This window comes from Prionailurus viverrinus, chromosome B2, assembly GCF_022837055.1.
Source record: "Prionailurus viverrinus isolate Anna chromosome B2, UM_Priviv_1.0, whole genome shotgun sequence".
In the NCBI taxonomy this organism is placed as follows: Eukaryota; Metazoa; Chordata; class Mammalia; order Carnivora; family Felidae; genus Prionailurus; species Prionailurus viverrinus.
The window spans coordinates 67,265,196-67,289,184 of record NC_062565.1 but is presented as its reverse complement, the minus strand read 5'-3'; the positions used below and the strand labels follow the sequence as shown (position 1 = coordinate 67,289,184).

Here is a 23,989-nt window from a genome sequence, read left to right as displayed (position 1 = left end):
TCCTAGGTTTTTCTTCTCATGCATAGAAAACCTTCCGGAGATCTGTGGGTATGACCCAGTAATTTGCATTTAAACAAGTATCCCACCCAGACTATTCAGCCACCCAAACATATATTTGAGGAATTTCTCTCTGGCAAAAATAAAAGCTTTTGCAGTTTGTACACAGAAGATTGACAAGATCTAAGTTATGTTTTAAAATAGTTACTTCTGGCTGCTTTATTGAGATAACTGGAGAGTTCAGATCTTGAGGGTTTTCAGTATCCATATGGCTTTTAAAGCTAAGAAGATGAGCCAGCCCCACAGTTTGACTTTTCCCTCTTTCCAATCTGAATTCTTTCCCTCCCGGCCACAAGTATTGATCCCAGGCTGCTTCTTAAAAAAATTTTGCATGCTAAAGTCACCTCTGAGCCCACATCCCAATTCAGCTTTCACTGATTTATCTAAAATATGTCTAAAATAAGATTAACTCCTATATTTTGTTTGCTTCCTACCCGTAAGACTCAAAATTCCAGTCTTTAATTTTAATTTATTCATTCTTTCTTTTATTCCTTTCATAAACATTTATAAAAAAACCTACAAAGTTTTGGTTACCTCTCTAGGCACTAAAAGACTGAGAGCTTCTTACTAGTAACCAACTAAATGAGTTATAAAGTTTGCATATAAACTAAAACTAGAATATGAGTTTATTGAGGCATCACACTGTGTAGTGTACTAAGGATTCTGACACCACCCATCACTTAACAATATAACTCATATCTAGTAGTCACATTGTCAGATAACAGGATTTTCCATAATGTGGGGGATGAACTTTTTATTATAAATTTCAGTGTTTTCCTCCATTGTTGGTGGTTACCAGTGCTGCTAGATATTTGTAGAATTACTGTTATATTTCTCTTTTATTTATCATTTTGCCTTGTTTCATATCTATTGTCTCTAATTCTTTGTTTATTCACTAGCAAATAAAGCCATGCCTGGTAGGTAACTGATGAATTATTTGCCTTATAGTCAAAAAGGTTTGAGAGTTATTGGTAAGATACAATTACTCATGGTCTAAGAGGCCACCTATCTAGTATAGTTTCAGGAGAAATTTGTAACCCAACACGTCTGCTGCAAACTAGACATAAAATTACATATTCAAAAATGCATTGCTTCAGGTAGAGCATGCCTAGTAGATCCCAGTTTACCTAGAAAACACTAAAAAGACAAATACTTTGTGTTGTTACTTAAAGTTGCTTCATCATTTTGCATTCCAAAGTAATATCTATATGTGAGCAAGATGGCACAAGAGGTAAATTTAGAGAGTTTAAGGGAAGAGTAAATCATGGTTGATCATGTTTACTCTAAAGATGTTCTTTTGAATCCCAAGGGCAGGCTTTGGGAACCGTGCTCAAAAGAGCTACTCTACGGGCTGTGGAATCAAAAAGTTCCATAGAGTCCTGCCTTACTACTTCCCACACACTGTCTCTATGGCTTCCTCCTGCTTAGCATCATCCTGTCTTGATCTCCTGACTCTAGACTGCCTACACCACGAAATCCCAGAGAAGTTGTTAGGAATTCCAGATTCATACCCCTAAATTTAAGATTGGCACCCAGACTCCCACTTAGTCTAGAGAAGGAAATCAGAGAGTCAATGTGAATTAAATGTAGGGAGAGCTGGGCGTGGAGCCAAACTGGGGTAAACCATACAAGCAAAATGGAAGAATGAGCTATTGGTTCAACAAGGTGGCAAGAGGCCAAGATAATGGTGCAGCAAAAGGATGAAAAGAACAGGAGAAGACAGGCAGGCATAAAAGTCTCTGAGACCACAGTGACAAGTTTGCCTACAGGAACATGTCAGGAATTGATCATTTCCCACCTCTGAAATGAGGATGTTCTTGGGTGCTGCTTTGAAATCACCACGAAGACAGGTGAACTTTTTACACTTGTGGTTTTCTTTTCTTTTTCTTTTTCCAAATGCTGAGAGATGCTAAGTTCAATTTAAAAAACAAAATTTGAAATCTTTAATTAAAAACAGAAATTCGAAAGATAGGAAATCCTAGGAAGACTGCCGGTGGGTTATACTTAAAGTCTGTGGGACTCTATTGATGAGTTCAGTGTTTGTCAACATCAATTCAAACTGAAGACCTGCTTGACGGTGCTCTTGAAAAGCTGTAACTACTGAAAAACGTGCACCTCAGTAACACCTACAGTTGTTTCTGGTCCAACATGGCACGCTCTTGACATGGAGCAAAAGCCTGGCATCTTTAGGAAACTTGGTTCTTCACAGATAGGGAAATCTGGACCCTTGTGAAGGCAGCAGTAAGTAAAAAAATAAAAACGGTCAGGTGGCTTGTCATCAGTGCTTTTCCTTCCCAGATTTTCTTTCAACTTGTGCCTGATCCAGGAATCCCACTATCCTCCACATAGCTTGCCTATTACTACCCTCCTTATTGACACACGACTATACAGTATCATGTCCTCAGAGACCCAGTTACCAGTTCCAAAGATTTCAGCCAGCAATCTATTACCATCTTTAGGCTGAATTAAAGATATGCTATAGTACCTCCAACTTAAATTACAAAATAAATAAACTCCTTCATCCTGTGTTCCCTTCCACATTTTATAGAAAAGCCCCTCAAGACCCAATTTTGTTTTTCATTTTTTCCTTGAATCCACTCCAATAAAGCTTCTGTCCCTACTACTTCACCAACTCACCCCGAGTTGCCAAATCCAGTGGACAATTCTCTATGACATAACAACTTTTAACATGGTTGATCAACTTCCCCCTCCTAGAAAATACATTTTATTTTCCATCTGGGACACCACTGTTTTTAGTTTTTCCCACTTGCTTTTCCTTCTCACTCTCTTTTGCTGGCCCCCCTTCATCTTCCTGACTCCTAAACAATCAGACCTTGGAACTCTTCTTGTGACAGTTACTTCTAGAGTAATCTCATCCAGTCACAGCAATAAATATTGTCTACACTCTGATGACTTTCAATTTTATCACTCCTGACTGAATGTGCCCCTGAAATTGAGCCTTAAATATTCAACTGCATTTTTCACATCTCCTCTTGGATTTCTAACAATCATCTTACCATATACAGAATAAATGTCTTGGTTTCCCCCCCCCCAAATGTTCTCTTCTAGCAGTCTTCTCCACTTTAGTAATGGAAACTATGTCTTTCCCATTAGTCAAGGGTCATATGTGTCTCTTCCCTTATCTCACATTCTACATCCAGTCCAACCGCAAGTCAGCTATACTTCCTGAATGTATCCAGAATTCAGCTACTCCTCACTATTTCCACTACTTGCACTCTGGTTCAAATCACCAACATCTCTTACCCGCATTACTATAACAGCCTCCTAACTAGTGTCCTTCCTCCTACTTCTGCCTCCTTATATTCTACTTACAGAGATCCCCTAGATCAAAATCCAAGCAGATCAAAATTCCAGTCAAGCTGCTACAATAACTTCCCACTGCATGCAGAATAAGAACCAGAATTCTTACCATGACTTATCAGGTCATGTTCCATAGCCCATCTGACCTCACTGTCTCCCTTCTCTATTTTTTTACTATGCTGCAGCCACACTGAGGCTGATTTCCTTCCTCTTTCTCAAACACAGTTCTGCCTTAAGGTCTTTGAACTTGATGTTCCCTCTGCTTGGAGTAGTCTTCCCACAAATACCAGCATGGCTCAATCTCACTTTCTTCAGACTTTATTCGGTTTATATGCCTCATCTTGTCAAGGATGTCTTTCTTAATATCACTCTATAATAAGTAGATCAACTTCCTTTGTTATTTATTTTCTATCTACCTCACCCTGCTTTATTTTTCTTCAGAAGTTTTATCACCGACATATTGTATAAGTAATGACTGATTATTTACCTTACCCTCATGGGAATGGAAGCTCCAAGGTAAGCTTCCATTTTGTCTCTATGTTTCACTGTTGTATCCACAATTATTAGAATAATGTCTGGGGCTATATAGAAAATATTTAACAAATATGAGCTCACCTATTTAATTAAATAAATACTAAGTGTATTTATAGACTCTTTAATGCCAGTTGGGAGTCACTTGTTTCCTTCCTGGTGCTCTCTCCTGAATCTAGCTGCCAGTGTTGTGGTAGGGTTCCCTGCCTAAGGAATGAAAAAAAAAACAAACCCTCAAGGCAACCTGGTATACATGTTCGTGACATCCCTCATGACCTTGTAACATGAGACCACTTAATCAGACTGCGTGTTTGTGTGTTACCATATATGGGAGACAAAGAAGTAAAAGATGTATAAAGAACTATGCCATGTGGTTTCCAGGCTCAGTTCTCAGGGTATGAACCCAGCTGAGCCAAGCTGGCACAAATAAAGTTGCTTCCTGGGAAGAAAAGCCTCAGTGTCATGACTCTCTGTGTGAGATTCCTGCTACATTACCCCAGGGTCTACTTGTGCTGGCTCAGGTGACCATCCTACTTCCTCATGCCACAGGAATATTTCTTCATACAATGGAATAGAGGAGAAAGAAACAAATTGGGATTTACCTGTTTAATCATCAAACTGATCCAAACTTTATGCTAGGCACTAGGGATCCAGAGATGAAAGCTTTAGAAAACAAACTGCGAACAGTTTAACTGGATGAGAAAGACAAAACAACAACTTCGATATGTTATTCAAAGAGCACATAAAGGATTCTACCGGAGTACAGAACTGAGTCCTAAACCTCAATGAGGTACAGGGACACAGGAAGTGAAAAATCGGAAAGGTTATGAAGCTTGCCGGTATCAGGAGAGCAGGGATGGAGACTCCGGGTATAATACATAACTTGTGGATAGTCTTCAGGGTATTAAGAAGACTGCAGAGCAGAACATAAGCTAAAGAAGTAGACAAGAGTCAGATCAGCAAGAACGTGCATGCCGTGGCGAAAGAGTATATATTTTATTTTGAAGTTAACAGGGAGCCATTGAAGAGGTTTGAGCAAAGGAATGAAATGACCAGGATCTAGTCCTGGCCCCGCCCCTCACTGACTAGGATTTAGGCCAAATTATTTGTTGCAATTCCTATCCAATTTTTTCAGCCAAAAAAAGCCCTTGTTCACACAAAGGGTATCCAGAACTAACACATAAATCAGATAAAACAGAACACTCTGGTTGAAGACTGGCCTGTTTGACCTTTTACTTTTTGCACAGTCTCTGAGGCCCCACCATGAGATCCTCAGAGCGCCGTGGATTACAGGCACCAAAACCACTGACTAGGTATCTGTTTCCTCATCTATGCCAAATTCCATAATCTCTAGAAGACTTAAAATATGTTTTTTAATCAGCCTTACACAGTTGATTTTCCCCTAATAAGATTCTAAATCAATCTTTTTAAATCATTTGATTGTGACAGAGGTGTCAAAACTGTACTTTCATTTTTCCACTAGAGAGCTTGCTTCAGTCAAAAAATATCCTTCCAGAGAATAACTTTTATAGGAAAAAGAGAGATGTCCAGATACGATTGTTAGACTAAGTATAAGAACCTCATGGCATCTTAACGAGCAGTACATGCTAAAGCCTAACTAGAATTATAGGGCTGCTAAATAGCAGTACTATCAATCGGTAGAAACATTGAATACCAAAGTTACACTTCAAATGTAAAGTTGCTTAACTCTGTTATCAGAAAAGAGTAGACAGTGAGATTTTGTTGCCTTTCATGTTTATTCTTCTCAGGCACTGCACCCTAGAAGTCACCTTTTAATGAAAGCATTCTTTCTCTTCATTTTATTCCAAAACTAAGAGAAGTCTCTTTCTATATGATTCTATTAGTTTAGTTAACACTATCCTGGATAAGTCATTTAAATTTAACCAATATAAACGGTGAAGAATAGACATTTTGGAGAGAAAAATTATGAGACTACAGCATGAAAAAAATTCAAATATAGTAGGATAGGTTGAGGTATTGAAAGATGTGTCTGATCTTCATATCCATTGTACTCCACGGCCCTTCCAACGTAGAGCATCATGCCATTTCTGCCTGAAAGAAGGAAAGTCACAGCAGAAACACTAAGGAAAAATAAATCAATCTTGGACTTGGCATTTCAGAACATAAGTAACAGCTTAAGTGGGGAAAAAGAAGTGTCTTAAATTTAAAAATTTAAAATTCTGTAGTATTCAGAGCTTGAAATTTATACTCCCAAATTAGGTGCATGTGTTAGGCTGAATAAAAACCACCCAAAGATGTCCACATTTCAATCCCCAAAACTTGCAGCTATGATGCCTCACTTGTCAATTATGTACCCTGAGAGATGGATAGATTATTCTGAATTAGCCTGATAATCACAATGGAATCACAATAGCCGTTGTGATTGAGAAAAAGGCAGCAGGATTCGAGTCAGAAAAGGTGTTTTATGGAACAAAGAGTCAGAGCCAAAAAATATATTTTTCTGGCTTTGAAGATGGAGGAAGTCACCACAAGGCAAGGAATTCTGGAAAAGACAGGAAACAGATGATACTGCCGACCCATTTTGGATTTCTGACCTCCAGATAATTAATCTGTGTTGTTAAGCCACTAAATTTGTGATGATTTGTTGCCAGAGCAATAGAAAACCATTACAGATTGTGGCACTGAGATGGGGTACCTGACTATGTAGAAGTAGCTTTGGGATTAGGCAATGGGTAGAGGCCGGGAGCATCTTGAGGAGCATGCTAAAAAAAGACTAAAATTCATTGAACACACTGTTTGGTAGAATTACACTTAAACGCATTGCTGATGAAGGCTCAGAATGAAGTAAAGAGCATGACAGAGAAACCTTATGTCATCTTAGAGAAGTTCTTCAGGTAGAAATAAAATCATTCCAGATGGAAACACAGAAATGCAAGAAAGAATTGAAGAGAAATGAAAGGCATAAATATGAGTAAATACAAACAGACTTGATTAACAAAATATAACATAATGTCTAGTGTAGTTTAAAATGTATGTAGAAATAAAATCTATGCCAGCAACGTGGAAACAGAATAGGAATAAATCAGGTTAAAGTGTTTCAGAATTTTAGCATTATTGTAGAAATAGAAATGTGATAATCTGTTACAAGACATGGACAGATATTTGTCAATTTAATAACAGCTGAAGAAAAGTATAGGCTTAGTTTTAAAGTGTCACTAATAAATTAATAGTAGGAAAAATGAAATAATAAAATTTATTTAATAGGCCAAAATATGAAAGCAAAGCAGAGAAAATAGAACATACAACAGGTGGATCAAATAGAAACGATTAATAAGATGACAGATAAAAACCCAACTGTATCAATAATTATATTAAATGTAAATGGACTCAATGCTGAACTTAAAATACTATATTTTCCAGACAGATTAAGGGAAAACTATATGCTGCATGCCAGAAACACAATTTAAAGACAAATTTTTAAAGTAAAAGAATGGAAAAATGTATACTATATATATGTTAGCCAAAAGAAAGTCGGTGTAACTATACTATTAGACAAAGAATATTTTAATTAATATAGTACTATTAGAGGTAAAGATAGACATTTCATAATAACACAGCCAACGTGAGGTAGTTCATCTTCCAGGAAGATACAATAGCTCTAAATTTGTGTGTGCTATCAAGAACATAGCATTAAAATATAAAAGGAAAAAATTGACAGAATGAGAGGAACAGTAGACACACCCAAAATCATACAAGAGATTTTATGCTTTTTCTTAGCAGATGGTGAAGGAAGTAAACCAAAAATCCATAGGGATATAAATCTAAAAATGCAATTCATGTATTTCATCTAATTAACATATATATAACATTGCATCTAACAATGACCAAATTAACTTCTTTGCAAGTACACACGGGTCATTAACCAAAATTAATGCGGTTAATGCTGATACAACAAAGTCTTGACGAATTTCAAAGACTGAACTCATGTATTACATGGAATTAAGCTAGAAATAAAGGCAAAAGATAACTAGAAAATTGCCAAATGTTTGGAAATTTAAGAAATACAATTATAAGTGGCCCATATATAAATGAATATATGAAATCAAAATTGTAAATTTACTTGAAGTTGAACTAGAGTGAAGTTAGAACATATTGAAAATGGTGGGCTGTATCTAAAGTAGTGTTTAGAAGAAAATGTAATGCTTTGAGCTGAACATCAATTCTCTAAGCATGTATCTCAGGCACGTAGGAAAAGAATAGAAAACCAAGCCCAAAAAGTATAAAAAATAATAATAAGTATATAAATATATAAGCATAATAAGTATATAAAAATAAAAATAAGTATAAAAAAATAATCTGGCTCAATCAGGTAAGCATCTGACTTCAGTTCGGGTCATGATCTCACCGCTGGTGGGTTTGAGCCCCACATTGGGCTCTGTGCTGACAGCTTAGAGCCTGGAGCCTGCTTCAGATTTGGTGTCTCCCTCTCTCTCTGCCCCTCCCCATTTATGCTTTCTCTCTCTCAAAAATAAATAATCATTAAAAAAAAATTTAAGGGGCGCCTGAGTGGCTCAGTTGGTTAAGCATCCGACTTCAGCTCAGGTCACGATCTCGTGGTCCATGAGTTCGAGCCCCGCGTCGGGCTCTGGGCTGATGGCTCAGAGCCTGGAGCCTGCTTCCAATTCTGTGTCTCCCTCTCTCTCTGCCCCTCCCCAATTCACACTCTGTCTTTCTCTGTCTCAAAAATAAATAAAACGTTAAAAAAATGTTAAAAAAATTTTAAATGATAATATAAGAGCAGAAATCGATATATAGAAAAATCAATAATCAGAGTTATTTTCAAAAGATTAATAATGTTGAAATACTCCTAACAGAATTGATCTGGAAGGAGGGATATAAATCATCAGGACTATAAAAGGACACAACTCTACATATATCTAGTAACTTAAAAAGACAATCAGAATATTATAAACACCTTTATACCCATAAAAATTTTAGAGAAAATGGATGAAATCCTTGAAAAATACAATTTACCAAAACAAGAAGAAATAAAATATGTGAATATTACAACAATAATTAAAGACATAAAATCTATACCCAAGTACCTTTCCACACACACACACACACAAAGAGGCTTAAACCCAGATAGCATCACTGGTGAATTCTTCCATTTAATTATTTTATTTAGGGAAAACATAACATCAATCTTGCGCAATCTCTTCCAGAAAACAGAAAAATATACAAACACTTCTGAACTTTTGTATGAGACTACCATAACTTTGATACCCAAACTTGACAAGGGCACTGTTAGAAAGGAAATTCATAGATTTTCTATATCAAGATAAACACTCAAATGCTAAATAAAATATTAGCAAATTGAAAGCAGTGATATTTAAAAAGAATATACTACAACCATGAGAGAATTAGTCCGGGAACACAAGGCTGGATTAACACTCAAAAATAACTCAATGTTAATAACCCCATAACTGTTAAAAAAGAAAAGATATATGATCATTTCCGTATTTACAGAATAAAAATATTTGACAAACATTAATACCCATTCCTTGTAAAAAATCTTAGCAACTAGAACAGAACTTCTTAATATGATAAAGACCGTCTAGCACAATCTACAGCAAACATTTGACAGTGAAATAGTGAAAGCTTCCCCCCCCCCCCACCGAGATTAGGGAAGAGGGACAAGGATTATGCCACCATTTCCAATAAACATTTCAGTAGTGTTCACTGAAGCACAATCATGGCCACCAGCGGGCAATAAAGCAAAACTGTAAGCAGTATTTTATCATTTCCTTTTCCACTAAGTGTCTTTTGTTCTCAAGCAGAAAATCAGCTCGACTGAATTCTTTACTTAGTAGACTAATACAAACCTTCATTCCTGATGGGCCACTCTCCTCTGTTGTTGTTGATTGCTAGAATTATTTGTTAATTTTTACTTTGGACATGAAAGTACTAAAAGATGTCTGAGAGAATCTTCTGGGTCTCAAACATAGAGAACATGGTGTTGACACCACCAAAATAAGTGATCTTTGTGGGGAAAAGGTGCGGTAGAGAACAAGAATGAAGAATAAGATGTTTGCTTAAATTCAGTAAAGATTCAATGCATGTAGCCCAGGGTCTAAGTCTGTGCATCTCTGAAGTCAAAGAGTTATTTAAATGCCAGATGCGACACTGATTGTATTCAGATGTTTTGACTCGAGGGTCTTGCTTTCTGTGAAGCCTTTATTCAGAGTCCCCACCTCTGTCACCACTCTGGGTTTGTTTTGTTCAACCCTGTCATGTTTCTCTGGTACAGTTATAATATATGCATCTGGAACTAATTGATGCTTGCTTACTTTTTAATAATCATCAGATGGGAGTAATATGAACTGATCAGAAATAAAAGCTTATAAGTAAAGGGAGTAAAGAAAAAGAAGAATCAAAGTACTTTAAAATTATGTTTTTTAAGTTTATTTATTTTGAGAGAGAGAGAGACAGAGAGTGAGGGGAGGTGCAGAGAGAGAAGGAGAGAGAGAATCCCAAGCAGGCTACACACTGTCAGCACAGAGCCCCAAACAGGCCTGAATCCCATGAACCATGAGATCATGACCTAAGCCAAAATCAAGAGTCGGATGTTTAACTGACTGAGCCACCCATGCGCCCTAAAGATATTGTTTTTCCTTAAGAAGAAATGAACCACCTTTGACATTCCAAGCCCAGAGAAGGAATCTCAGATAGTTTTTAAGGATAAAGGGCTCTTGTCTCCAATATAGCCTAAAAACTGGCAAGTATGGTAAAACAAACACACAAACAAGCAAACACCTTGTACTCAGTAGAGTAAAAGTCAATAGACAAAACATTACCAAAGGTGGTTATCTAAGGTGACATACCTAATATCTCATGCCACATATCTTCCATTTGCCCCTCCAGATTCACTCTCCTCTTCTATTTTGCTCTCTTCTTACTGGTTCCAGTGGGATTTGACCAATGGGGACTACAGAAGAAAATGAAGAAAAAGTGTGATATCAAGATATTTAAACCCCTGAAGCCCTTCCTGAAGAGTCACCTTAGGTTGGCTGCATCCCTTGGATGATCACTCCTCCTTTCAAGTCGGCTTCACTTCCTAATTGTCTCCCCTTCTAGGTTCTGGTAGCCTCTTTCTCCTTTCACTTTTAGGGTCTGCTACTAGTTCTGTGTACCTGTACTATCCCTTGTTGTCTCCTTACATTCACATCTTTAGAATTACTTCCTGTGTAAATAAACTCTCTCTGAGATACATTAATTTGAATGTGCCATTTGTTCCTTTTAGGGACCCTTGTGAATATGAGTCTTATGTATCCCTGTGCATCCTACTGTGCTTCGTGGAGGCAGAAAAGTTCAATTGCTTATGTTACCAAGACTTACATGGACATAGCAGTAAGCCCTAGTTATCTTGATGGCCTTTTGCACAGAAAGAAAAATGAATAATGGTGACAGGGTAAAAGATCATATGGAAATGTAGCTGTCTTTACAGATGCTAGCACCAATAGATGATGACCAAGAACCAGACCCCTCTTCATTTAATACCCTTCCCCCAAACCCTTGGCATTGCAAAGCCCACCAAAGCATTAACAGGGTCGGAAAGTATAAATTAAGCTTTTACAGGTGCAAAACTATTTTTCTTGGAAATGAGTCATTTCACTAAGGAAGGCATTCTTGTTATACAAGTGACCAAGAAATCTTGAAAATTTGAAGTCACTTTAAACTACTCCTTCTCCTTCATTTCTTTATCAATTAGTGACTGAGTATTATAATTTTTCCTGCAAAGTATCTCTTGAGTATATTTCTTCCTTACTTTTTTCATTAATTACACCTTTCTTAAGTACTTGTCTCTTAACATGTCTTTTGTATTAACTTCCAAAAAGCTGGAATTCCCCTCAGTCTATTCATTTATAACATAAACATATCATAAATATATAGATATTGACATAGTTAGTATACATGACAATTAAGTTTCAACCCCTGGTACCAAAGAAAGAAGAATGTCACTCTCAAAACTAGGGCTATTTCTGCACCTAACATGAATCTTGTTCCATAGGTGTCTGCCTCATGTATGACACTTAAAGTTTATAATAAATATTTACCCTATTCTCTGATTACAAAGAAATTATAAATTAAGTAACACTTTAGTTAATTGAATTGGATGATTTGGATATAGTAGAGTGCAAAAAAAAAAGAGAGTAATGTTCTTGTTTCCGACCACTGTCATCGCAAATCTGTTCCATGATTTGCACTCATTTTAGGTAAAATTTGGGGAAGTATTTATAGCTTTCCTGATCACTGCAAGTCTCTTTTCGTGAGGCAAAAAAATGTCAATTCCCACCTTATATGAAAATTCTAAAGGTAATTAAATTATAAATAATTTAATCTAAATTCAAGTGTTTGACTTCGCTTTTGGAGGGTTGTGTTAGAAAAGAGAGTCATGGTGTAGACTTTTCTCTTTCACCAGTCCCCCAAACTTCCCACTGCCATTGGAGATCTTTGCAGGGCTAGAAACTGAGAAAGGAGAGGTATGGGACAGAAATGCTGGGCATGACTGACTTGGTTGTCATCTGGAGCTCTGCTAACTGAGCATGCTAATTCCTTCAAAGTTTTTCTCTTGGCAATGCCACTCTCGGCTCTCCCATTGGCCCACCAATACTTTTAAGTTTTCAGATTAGGTTGTTCTCTTCCTTGCTCTAATCAACCTTGACTGATAACCCATTATGCAAATAGCAAGCTCTCTCACACCCTGTATAAATGAAAGATTTAGAAGTGTTAAAAATACACTGTCTCCATTTACGTATCTGATGCTTTCTAGGAAAATCTATAATACAGAGAAAAATGATTATTATGTGCCAGGACCTTACAAATGATATTTTATTTAATCTTCACAAAACACTTTGAGAAGACTTTCTTTATTCTATAACAAATGAGAATACTGACACTCAGAGGAATTAACTTGCCTAAAGTTATATAAGTAGTGAATACCAGAGCCAGGATTCCAACCTCATAGAAGACTGATTATAAAAGTCAAATGAGTTAACATGTATAAAGGGCTTAGCTTTACATAGTAAACATTATTCAACAGTTTCTTGGGTAAATAAAAATAAGTTGACTCCAAAAAGACATTCTCTTCTTTCTACTTGTCATTCAAAACACTCTTGAGTGCAGTTCATTCATTCTACAAAATCAACCAGCATAGACTACTATGAGACCTTAATTTTCTGTCTTTCTACAGCTTAATAATACATTTGAAAGTGAAGCATACATATCTGAAACAATCAAGTAACACTGCAAGACATATTCCAAGATATGCTAATCATTATTTGAAAAAGGGAGAGGATACAGCATCTAAAACTTCAGAGCTATCATAGAACTCTAGAGATCTGGTCACAAAAGGCAAACAGTTAAAAAGAAATGCATGTGCAAAAGTCAAAACTGAACAAAACACCCACAAGTCACTTTTATAGCTACCAATAAAGGCAGAACCCCAAAGCAAATTCTGTCAAACAGTAACTGTTTTACCAAATATTCTCAAAAGTAGGGTGAATGGTTACTTAATGGCTGAGGAAGATAAGTGTTCAGAAAATAAAAAATTATTAAAAAAAAAGAAGAAAGATATTAGTTCATTGACATGGAATAAAAAATATGGAATAGTCAAAATAAATAATTTAAACAAAATGATTATTCAAGGCAATGTGGAAATAATAAGTTCTTAGTCAAGCTCCAAAAATAAAAATGGAAACTTTAAGGGAATATACTTAATGTGTTCTCTGGTTTTATAGCTGTGTGGCCCAGATTTAATCATTAGTTGAATAAAGGTGTTTGGCACTGAATATAAAGCTAGAGCATATATATGTAAATTTTTATATTCAAATTTAAGACCTAATAAAAGACTAAAATTAAATTAAAAGTATATATGGATTTTGTTTTATGTTTAATTTATTACTTGAACTTAATCGTAAAACTATTTTTAAGTCCTTCTCTTAAAAGATATTTCAACAGATAATTGGCTAAAACTGGATGCACAAAAAATTTTTAAATGAATTCCACATGGATGGATTAATTTTATGACTCCAAGTGCATTTTAAAGTTTAGCTTCTAACCAAGATTGTGTTTTGTCTCAAATTATCATTTAATAAACATACCTATTATTAATTCAATTATAACTCATCTTTCTGCCTCATATTTTTCAATCATATTTTTTAAAAGTCAACCATCTTCTCTGATAAATAAATGTGGAAACAACATGCATAAATTAGAGAAACTTAACCTACCTAAAAAATAAGATTAAAAAATATAAATCAGATTATATAATAAAATACAGAAGAGAAATTTAAGTTCAGAATCAATTGGCTGAAAATTGTACGTATCGGCCATGTCTTGAGCATTGTGAGATCAAGAAAACTAATTATCAAATAGTACACAGTTATGGAAATTTATGGAATGAATGAATGAAGGGCCCAAATTATGACACACAATTTTATTATTTCCTCAACCATTTTAATGTATAATACATAAAAATATAATAAAATATCAAACTTCCATCTTCATTATAATAATCAAAGAGAACACTCATGGAACCATAGAAGACTGGAATCAATATTATTCATATTTGTTTTTTATTAAATTAACACGTACTGAACTTATTCTCTCTTAAGTGCTAAAAATTTTAACTCAGAGCAAGATGGCAGAATAGAAGTAATTTTTACCATCACCCCCCCCACAGAACATTGATCTTGACAACTATCCATGGTTGAAAATACCTTTATACAGATACCATATGGTTTCACTCTTATGTGGATCCTGAGAAACTTAACAGAAACCCATGGAGGAGGGGAAGGAAAAAAAAAAGAGGCTAGAGTGGAAGAGAGCCAAAGCATAAGAGACTCTTAAAAACTGAGAACAAACTGAGGGTTGATGGGGGGTGGGAGGGAGGGGGGTGGGTGATGGGTATTGAGGAGGGCACCTTTTGGGATGAGCACTGGGTGTTGTATGGAAACCAATTTGACAATAAACTTCATATATTGAAAAAAAATTTTTAAATTAAAAAAAAGAAAAAAAAAAGAAAATACCTTTATGAGAGTCCCAGAGTCCATCAGAGAAGGTCCAGCAAAAAGAGAGAGAGCAAGAGAGATAGAGAGAGAGAGGGAAAGAGAGAGAGAGAATAGATGCATTGAAGAGGGTAAAAAGAACAGTTTTACTTTACCTACATCATCTATTCCCCAAAACAGCACTGCTCTGTGCCAAGAGATCCATCAGCTTGCAATTTCTCCCACAGGGGAAAGTGAAAACATAATGTATGAGCACCTGGCTTCTTCAGCCAAGCAGGACATTGCCCAAGAAGTCCACTTCTTTCTCACCTCACCTACAATATTGAAGTGATAGGCATGGCTGGGGGTGGGGTGGAGGAGGGTGTCGCTGGAAACACAGCAACAATGTCTCCAAATCATCAAAGGGCTGTGGATCTTACGAAACGCCTCATTGAATCATAAAGAGGCTCACCCAGTAGCCTCTGGAAACACACTGCCTGCAGATCCCCTCAAAGGGTCCAAGAGCAACTTCTATGTTGTGTACCTCACCCATCACACTTTGGCCAGTTCCTCATGCATGCACCCCCCCAACAGATGTCCAGTCTGAGCCTTCACAGACAGATAACAAAGCAAGCACAGAAATCCCCCCTATTCTGGAGGATTAGGAGAAAGCACACAAACTTGAGCATTGCAGGACACCACCTGAGGGAAAACAAACAGGTGACTCAGCATGCAGACTAGCTCTGCAAGATTGAAAGAAGGCATACAACTTTAGAAATCCCCCACAAGAAGGAACAAGAGATATGGAATGGGTACATCCATACAAAATGTCAGAGAGAGCATAAGAGTGCCTAGCCAGGCAAACTGGTGAAGGTGTTCTCCCCTGAAGCAGTGCACTCAGTAAAGACTGCAGGATATGACTATTTCTTAAAACACAAAGGCAGAGGGGCGCCTGGGTGGCGCAGTCGGTTAAGCGTCCGACTTCAGCCAGGTCACGATCTTGCGGTCCGTGAGTTCGAGCCCCGCGTCGGGCTCTGGGCTGATGGCTCAGAGCCTGGAGCCTGTTTCTGATTCTGTGTCTCCCTCTCTCTCTGCCCATCCCCCGTTCATGCTCTGTCTCTCTCTGTCCCAAAAATAAATAAACGTTGAAAAAAAAAAAAAAAAAATTTTTAAAACACAAAGGCAGCAATGCAAGAGTTCAAGGAACTAAGAGAAAAAAATCAAGGAGAATGACATCACCAAAGGAACACAATAATTTTCCAGTAATAGACCTCAAAGAATTGCCTGAGACCTATGAATTGGCTGAAAAGAATTCAAAATAATTATACTAAAGAAACTCAGTGAGCTATAAGAGAACACATATAGACAACTCAAAGAAATACACAGTACATGAACAAAGTTAGAAGTTCACCAGAGAGACAGAAATAATAAAAAAAAGAACCAAAGAGAAATTCTGGAGCTGAGGAATACAATGAATGAAATTAAAAATACAATAGAGATTGTCAACATTGACTTGATCAAAGAGAAGACAGAATCTGTAAGCATGAAGCCAAATCACTTGAAACTATCCAGTCAAAGGAGATAAAAGGGAAAAGAATAGAAAAGGACTGAAGAAACTCCATGTGATTTATGGGACATCATCATCAACAAAACTAAAATACACATTATGGGAGTTGCAGAAGGATGCAGAGAGAAAAGAACAGAAAGCTTATTATTTTTTTTTTCATTTTAGAGAGAGAGGGAGCACAAGTGAGGGAGAGGGGCAGAGGGAGAGAGAGAAAGAGGGAAGGAGAGGAAGATTCCCAAACAGCCTCCACACTCAGCATGGGGCCAAAATCAAGAGTCAGCTCAGGTCATGATCTGACAGTTCCTGAGATGGAGCCCTGCATCAGGCTCTGCACTGACAGCACAGATTCTCTCTCTGCCTCTCTGTCTCTCTCTTTCGCTCTCTCAAAAATAAATAAGCATAAAAAAAAATAATGACTGAAAACTTCCCAAATCTGGGGATAGATATGGATATTCAGATACCTGAAGCTTAATGGTCCCCCAAACAGGTTTAATTCAAAGATTTCACTGGAATACATTATAACCAAATTGTCAAAAATCAAGACAAAGAAAACTTTGAAAGTAGCAGGTGAAAACGTTGGTCACATTCAAGAAAAACCTCAGCAGATTTCTCAACAGAAACCTTGCAATCAAGGGGAAAACAGGATAATATATTCAAATTGCTAAAAGATAAAAACTGGCAGCCAAAAATACGTTAATTTAGCCAGAAAAACTGTTTTTCACAAATGAGAAAAAGAGAAAGTATTTCCCATACAAATAAAAGTTGAGGGAATGCATCACCACCAGATCTGTCTTACAAGAAAAGCTAAAGGGAGCTCTCCAAGCTAAAATGAAAGGAAGCTAACATGAGATGTGAAAGTAATGTGAAGACACGAAAGCATAACTCACTGATAAAGATATGTATATACACATATTCAGAATATTCTAATAGTATTATATAAATCACTTTTAACTCCAGTATAAAGGTTAAAGGACAAAGGTATTAAAATAATTATACCTATAATTTGTGGTGTATATATATATATATATACACACACACATATATATATATATATGCTATATATGGTATATGGTATATTTGTGGTATATACACCACAAATTATAGGTATAATTATTTTAATATATTTAATATATTTAATAATTTAATATATTTAATGCAACAACACTGATGAACTAGAGGATATATATACTAAGAGAAATAAGCCAGACACAGAAAAGCAAATACTGCATGATCTCACTTACATGTGGAATCTAAAAAAAAGTCAAACTCACAGTAATGAAGAGTAGAATTGTGGTTTTCAGGGGCTGAAGGGTAAGGGAAATAGGGAGATTCTGGTCAATGGGTACAAACTTTTAGTTATAAGATGAATATGTTCTGGAGACCTAATATAGAGCACAATAACTATAGTTAATAATAATGTATTGTATATGTGAAATTTGCTATAAGTTGATCTCAAGTGTTCCTATCACACACACACACACACACACACACACACACACACACACAAGTAACTATGTAAGTATGTGAGGTGATGGATATATAAAGTGGTTTAATTGTGGTAATCATTTCACAATGTGTATGTATATCATAACATCATATTGGATACTTTAAACACACAATTTTTGTTTATCAGTCATACCTCAATAAAACTGAAAAAAAGAAACCAAAAATATAGTAACTCATTAATTTCATCTTTATAGCATCCTATGAGATGCTATATTATCCCCATTTTACAGATAAAAAACTAAAGCACAGAGTATTAAAGAACATGCCCAAGAAAAAGTAGGCTTCAAACCCAAGCAATCTGGACCCAGAGTGATATGTGATGCTTAACTACACAGACCCTTTACATTGCCAGTCTACATTACCTTCTTTGTCTTTACTGAGTAAATGTGTGCCTTAAAGTAAAAGCTGTTTGGGGCACCTGGGTGGCTCAGTTGGTTAAGCGTCCGACTTCAGTTTAGGTCATAATCTCACAGTCCATGGGTTCAAGCCCTGCATCAGGCTCTGTGCTGACAGCTCAGAGCTGGAGTCTGCTTTGGATTCTGTGTCTCCCTCTCTCTCTGCCCCTCCCCCACTTGCACTATGTCTCTCTCTCTTTCAAAAATAAATAAACATAAAATAATTTTTTAAATAAAAGCTGTTTATCATAGTTCACAATAAAGTATTTTCTTGTTTGTTTGCTTTTGTTTGGTAGGCTCCACGCTGGGTGTGGAGCCCAACACGGGGCTTGATTTCACAACCCACAGATCAAGACCTGAGCTGAGATCGAGTTAGATGCTTAACCAACTGAGCCATCCAAGCACCCCAGTATTTATTTTTTTCCATAATGTCATCTTTCTTTAATGTCCCACCTAAAGAAATAGGACCCCCTCATTCATTCCACATTAAACAGAAATCAGATGTTTATAGAATCAAAGAATTTTTGTGGTTCATCTCAGATTTCTTAATCAATATATCCCACTAATCCAATTCTGAGTACCAAGAACTCATATATAGCTCCTTTGAAATTCCAAATGAAGTAATGGCTTCCAGCCCATTTGAAGACATCAATCCTTTGAAAAGCAACCATAGTAAAGATATTAAGCAATCAATAACATTGGTCTCTAAGTTCAAGATACGAGTTTCTCTTAGATTAATGGTGCTCAAATTTCAGTATGCATCAGAAACACCTGGAAGGCTTATTAAAACACAGATTGCTGGGCTCCAACCCAATACTTTCTGATTCAGGAGGTCTAAGCTGGTGCACAGCATTTACATTTCTAATAATTTCCCGACTGATACTGATGCTGATGATCACAAGACCAGACTTGGAGAAACATTGACCTATACTAAGTTTTCCTAATTAGAGTTCCTAGGAAACTGCTTTCTTAGAATAATACTGTTTTCTATGAAAATGGGTTTTGTGGTTAAAAAAAAAATCTTGGAAAATTATATACAAACTTGAGCAATCACAAAATACCATAGTATATTATGAGGAGACTTGGAAAAAAATCTCCCATTTAATTTAGTTAAACCTAGCTTTTCCCAAACTTATATGACCACAATTTTTGGCAGAACATCTATGAAATCACATAGAATTGGTGTTATGAGGGACAATGAGGAATGCTTGACTGCCATTCAACATTAGTAGATGCTGCTCATAGATTAATTTAGCCAGGTGTTTTTATTTTTCTCTTTGATTTACACAATATCCCATTAATGGCCCCAAAGAATACATTTATTCCTAGTCAAGATTTCATTTTTATTAGTGACATATAGTAAGAACATTGCCAATCCAAGTATCAGATATGAAATTATGATGTAGCTGACAGTGCACAGAAGATATATTAAGTTCAAAAGACTGTCAAATTGAGACCAGATATCTAAAAAATCTGCATGCACCCTGGCAGAAATAATATAATTGCCATGACACACCATGTTCATTTTGAATTTTGCTAAATCAGCAACAAAAGAAAAAGTTTCTCTTACATGTGCCAGGTAGTTAAAAATCATAGTTCTAACATTAAATATGATTAAATTATTTTACCCATTCTTATCTATGCCAATATCAGCTTGCTGTATGGCAAGAGAAAAAAGGGTTCCAAAGCTTTGAACATATGGGATTTTGTTTTCTAACAGAAATGTCTCCTCTAGCAATATTTGAGATGACTGTATTCATTTAGGATGGGCTGATGTTTCCCTGAGCTAAGATTAACAAAAAGCTCTAGCATGGTCCTAGCATATAGAATGTATTCGGTAATTGAAATATTTTCTCCCAATTATTTTTTATTATTAATATACATTTTAAAGAACAATTTTAGATTTACAGAAAATGTATACAGATATAAAAACAGTAGTTTCTATTACTAACATCTTACTACATATCACATTTGTTATAATTAATAAACCTCTATTTACACATTATTATTATTTTTTATTTTTTTAATGTTTATTTACTCTTGAGAGAGAGAGAGACAGACAGAGTATGAATTGAGGAGGGGTAGAGGGAAAGAGGGAAAGAGGAAGACACAGAATCCAAAGCAGGCTCAGGCTCTGAGCTGTCGGCACAGAGCCCGACACAGGGCTCGAACTCAGGAACTATAAGGTCATGACCTGAGCTGAAGTCGGACACTTAACCTACTGAGCCACCCAGGCGCCCCTGTTTACACATTATTATTATGTGAAGTCCACAGTTCATTCAGATTTCTTTGGTTTTTATGTAATTCCCCTTTTCTGTCCCAGGATACCACATTACCTTTAACTGTGGTGTTTCTTTTGGCTCCTCTTGACTGTGACAGTTTCTCAGACTTGTTTTTGATAATCTTGGCAGCTTAGAGGAGTAGTGGTTAGGTATATTGCAGGAGGCCCCTCTGTAGAAATTGTGTTTTTCTCACAATTACCCTGGGATCATGGGTTTGGGGGAGGAATATCACAGAGGTAAAGTGCCATTTTCATCACACCATTTCAAGGTTACATACCATCAACATAATTGGTGACTGTCAACATTCACCTTGATCACCTAGCTAAAATCATGTTTTTCAGGTTTGTTCACCATAAAGTTATTCTTTTTTCCACTTTTCTATATTGTAACATTTATAATAAATTATTTATAATAACAAATCATTGTGCACAGCCTACACTTAAGAGGTGGGGAGTTATGTTTCCTCCTTTAGGGCAGCGTATCTACATAATTTATTAGGGATTCTGCACAAATTTTTCTCTCCTTTATGTATTAATTTGTAATTTATTTACATAAGTAGGGACTCACAGATATTCATTTTATAATTTGGGTTATTATCTAATACTATTTGTTGGTGTTGCTCAAACTGTTCCAGTTTGGGCCACTGATGTCTCTTTCACTTGGCTCCTGTGTTCTTTTTGCACACCCCCACCATCCCCATCACTGTAGATTTCTTTCTTTCTTTTTCTTGCTTTCTTTCTTTCTCTTTCTTTCTTTCTTTTTCTTTTTTTCAAGTTAGTTGCTTCAGGCTCATCCTGCCCCTGTCCTAGAATCAGCCATTTCTCCAAAAAGACCTGGTTCCTTTTATTGGGGAAGGTACCAGAAGCCAAGACCTGGGCACTAGGTGTGATTGTTGCTGCTGGAGTGTCTTTTCTCTTAGACTTTCTCAGTTGTCAGATCAGAGAAATATATGTGTGTATACTAATATTTTTAAATATACATATACTTTTATTATTATTATACCTACTTACTTAATAAAACCTTTATTAATTAAACTTGAATTCTTACAGTAATCTTAATTTTAATTTTCTGAACATGAACTATTTTGTAATGAGAAATAGGCTTCCTGATCAGGTCACCATGTAGCAGTGCTACTGAAAAGCCAGTTATGTAAAACTTAGATTCTGTAAATGGAAAGAGTGAAATCAAATGTGGGTGCAAGTCAGTGGGAGCACCGAGTCTCAGAAAGGCAATATGAGGAGGATGAGAAATCACTGTAATCCATTAAGAGGAACAACCAAAAACTGGGAATGCAGTGCACATCACCAGTACTTTCCGATACCCCCATTCTGCTCTCCTTTGGGCACGATACACTTACCAGTCCCCTCATGCTCAGTAGAGCAATGTGTTAGTTCTGCCCATTGATTAAAAGAGGAAGCTATGTGTACCACAGCAAGCTTGACACACAGCAATCATCGTTAAGAACCTGGTGTATTAGTCTACTAGGGCCACTATAACAAAATACCACAGACTGTGTGGCATAAACAATGAAATTTGCTTTCTCACAGTTCTGGAGGTGGAAAGTCTAAGATAAAGGTGTTGGCAGGTTTGGTTTCTCCTAAGGCTTCTCTCCTTGGTTCGCAGAGGGCCACCTTCTCACGTGTCATCACGTGGCCTTTGCTTTGTGTGTGTGCATGCATCCCTGGTGTCTCTTTCTCTTCTTACAAAGATATATTATATTAGGACCTACCCTGTGTCTTTATTTAACATTTATGGCCTCCTTAAAGGGTCTATCTCCAAACCCAGTCTTATTGGGAGTTAAGGCTTCAACATATAGATTTGGAGGGGGACACAATTCAGTATATACTGCCCAGTACTATTTACAACAGAAAACATGAGTTTCAGAAAGGGAACACTGTTATGATAATTTATATTTATTTTTTATCAAGACTAGAACTAGGGAGCTAGGAGAGTTACATAAAGCCTGATGGCAGTAGGGACGGAAGAGTCCAAATGTGAAGCCACTGCTTTTTTAGGGCATGGTAATTCCTAAGGTACTCCTCTCCGAGGCCTGTCATACACATACATGCTATGTTTGCTTTTTCTAGAACAACAACCATAAAAGATAAAAGATAAAAAGATACAATAAAAAATATCTAAGAGATGAAAGATAAAAGATAAAATATACATTTTAAGTTAAATTAGAAACTTAGTTAAAAGAACATGGTAAAAATTTAAATATACACAATTAACTAAAATTAATAAAAATGTATACATTTTGAGATAATTATTACAATAAGTAATGATTATAATTAAGACAAGTAAGGATAATGTAAGTAAGGACATATGGAAGCCATAAGGACAGACTGAAAGCAGTTAATATAGATTAAAATGAAGACATGAGAAGTACCAAGGTCAAGAAAAGGGTGAAGGAAGGATCCTTTGAGTAGGTGCAACCTTTGTGAATTTTCTTTGGCAGAACACCTCTTCAATCACATGCAACTAGTGTTCTGTGGGAATAGGTTTCACTATAGGGGTCTCTGCTGTCCAAACATTTCAAAATATTCTGCAGAACACTTCCCCCTTGAATATGTTGCCATTGCCCTAATTTTAATATATTTCAAGCTGAATTCATTTTTTCTTTCTTTCCAAAATAAATTCATCTTTCTGAATTCAATATTTTTTCAGCTGTGGTATATTTACCTTTTTTAATCCATTTTCTCAGAAGAAAAAAAAATTGTTACCTTGGACTCTTTCTTCTTGTATCTTCTCCTCAAACTCATCAACCAGCAAGTTCTACCTACCCATACCTTCAGAAAAAAACAAATTACTAAGAAATTAACATAGGTCAGGAAGTGTTCTGGGCAGTGGGGATACAGTGATGGGCAATATGAAAGTCCAAGGATCTTATATTCATGTTGTAAGATAGGCCATGAAATAAATAACTAGGAAATACAGAGTGATAGATCCCCTGATCAGAAACAGGGGAGGAGGTCAGATAACAGGAGATCATTGCTTTGTAGTCATTAATCTGTTCCTTTTATCTCTGTTACTGTTCTATCACACTTGCAATAAAATCCAAACTTCTTAATTGCATAGCCCACAAAGCACTGCATTTTGCCCCTAAAAGTCTTTAAGGTCATCTCCTCGCTTCTTTTCATTCACTTCCCTCCAGCCACACTGACTTTCTCATCTGGCAGGTAAGCCTAGCTGCTCTTAGTCAAGGTCTGTACATCTTCTCTTCCTGTCAGCCTAGAATTTTCATCCCAGACTCTTGTCTAACTTCATCTAATTTCTGCTCAACACAATTCCCTCACTCAC

The 23,989-nt window shown here is 36.3% G+C and overlaps 1 long non-coding RNA gene across 1 annotated transcript in view; it reads right to left on the bottom strand.

The window, feature by feature from the left end:
- The window catches only part of LOC125165201 (uncharacterized), a 309,930-nt gene that overhangs the window by 43,055 nt on the left and 242,886 nt on the right, over window positions 1–23,989 (bottom strand). Inside the window, exon 3 of the long non-coding RNA XR_007152016.1 lies at window positions 10,776–10,879. This is a non-coding gene — a long non-coding RNA (uncharacterized LOC125165201). The remainder of the gene's footprint in view (window positions 1–10,775; window positions 10,880–23,989) is intronic.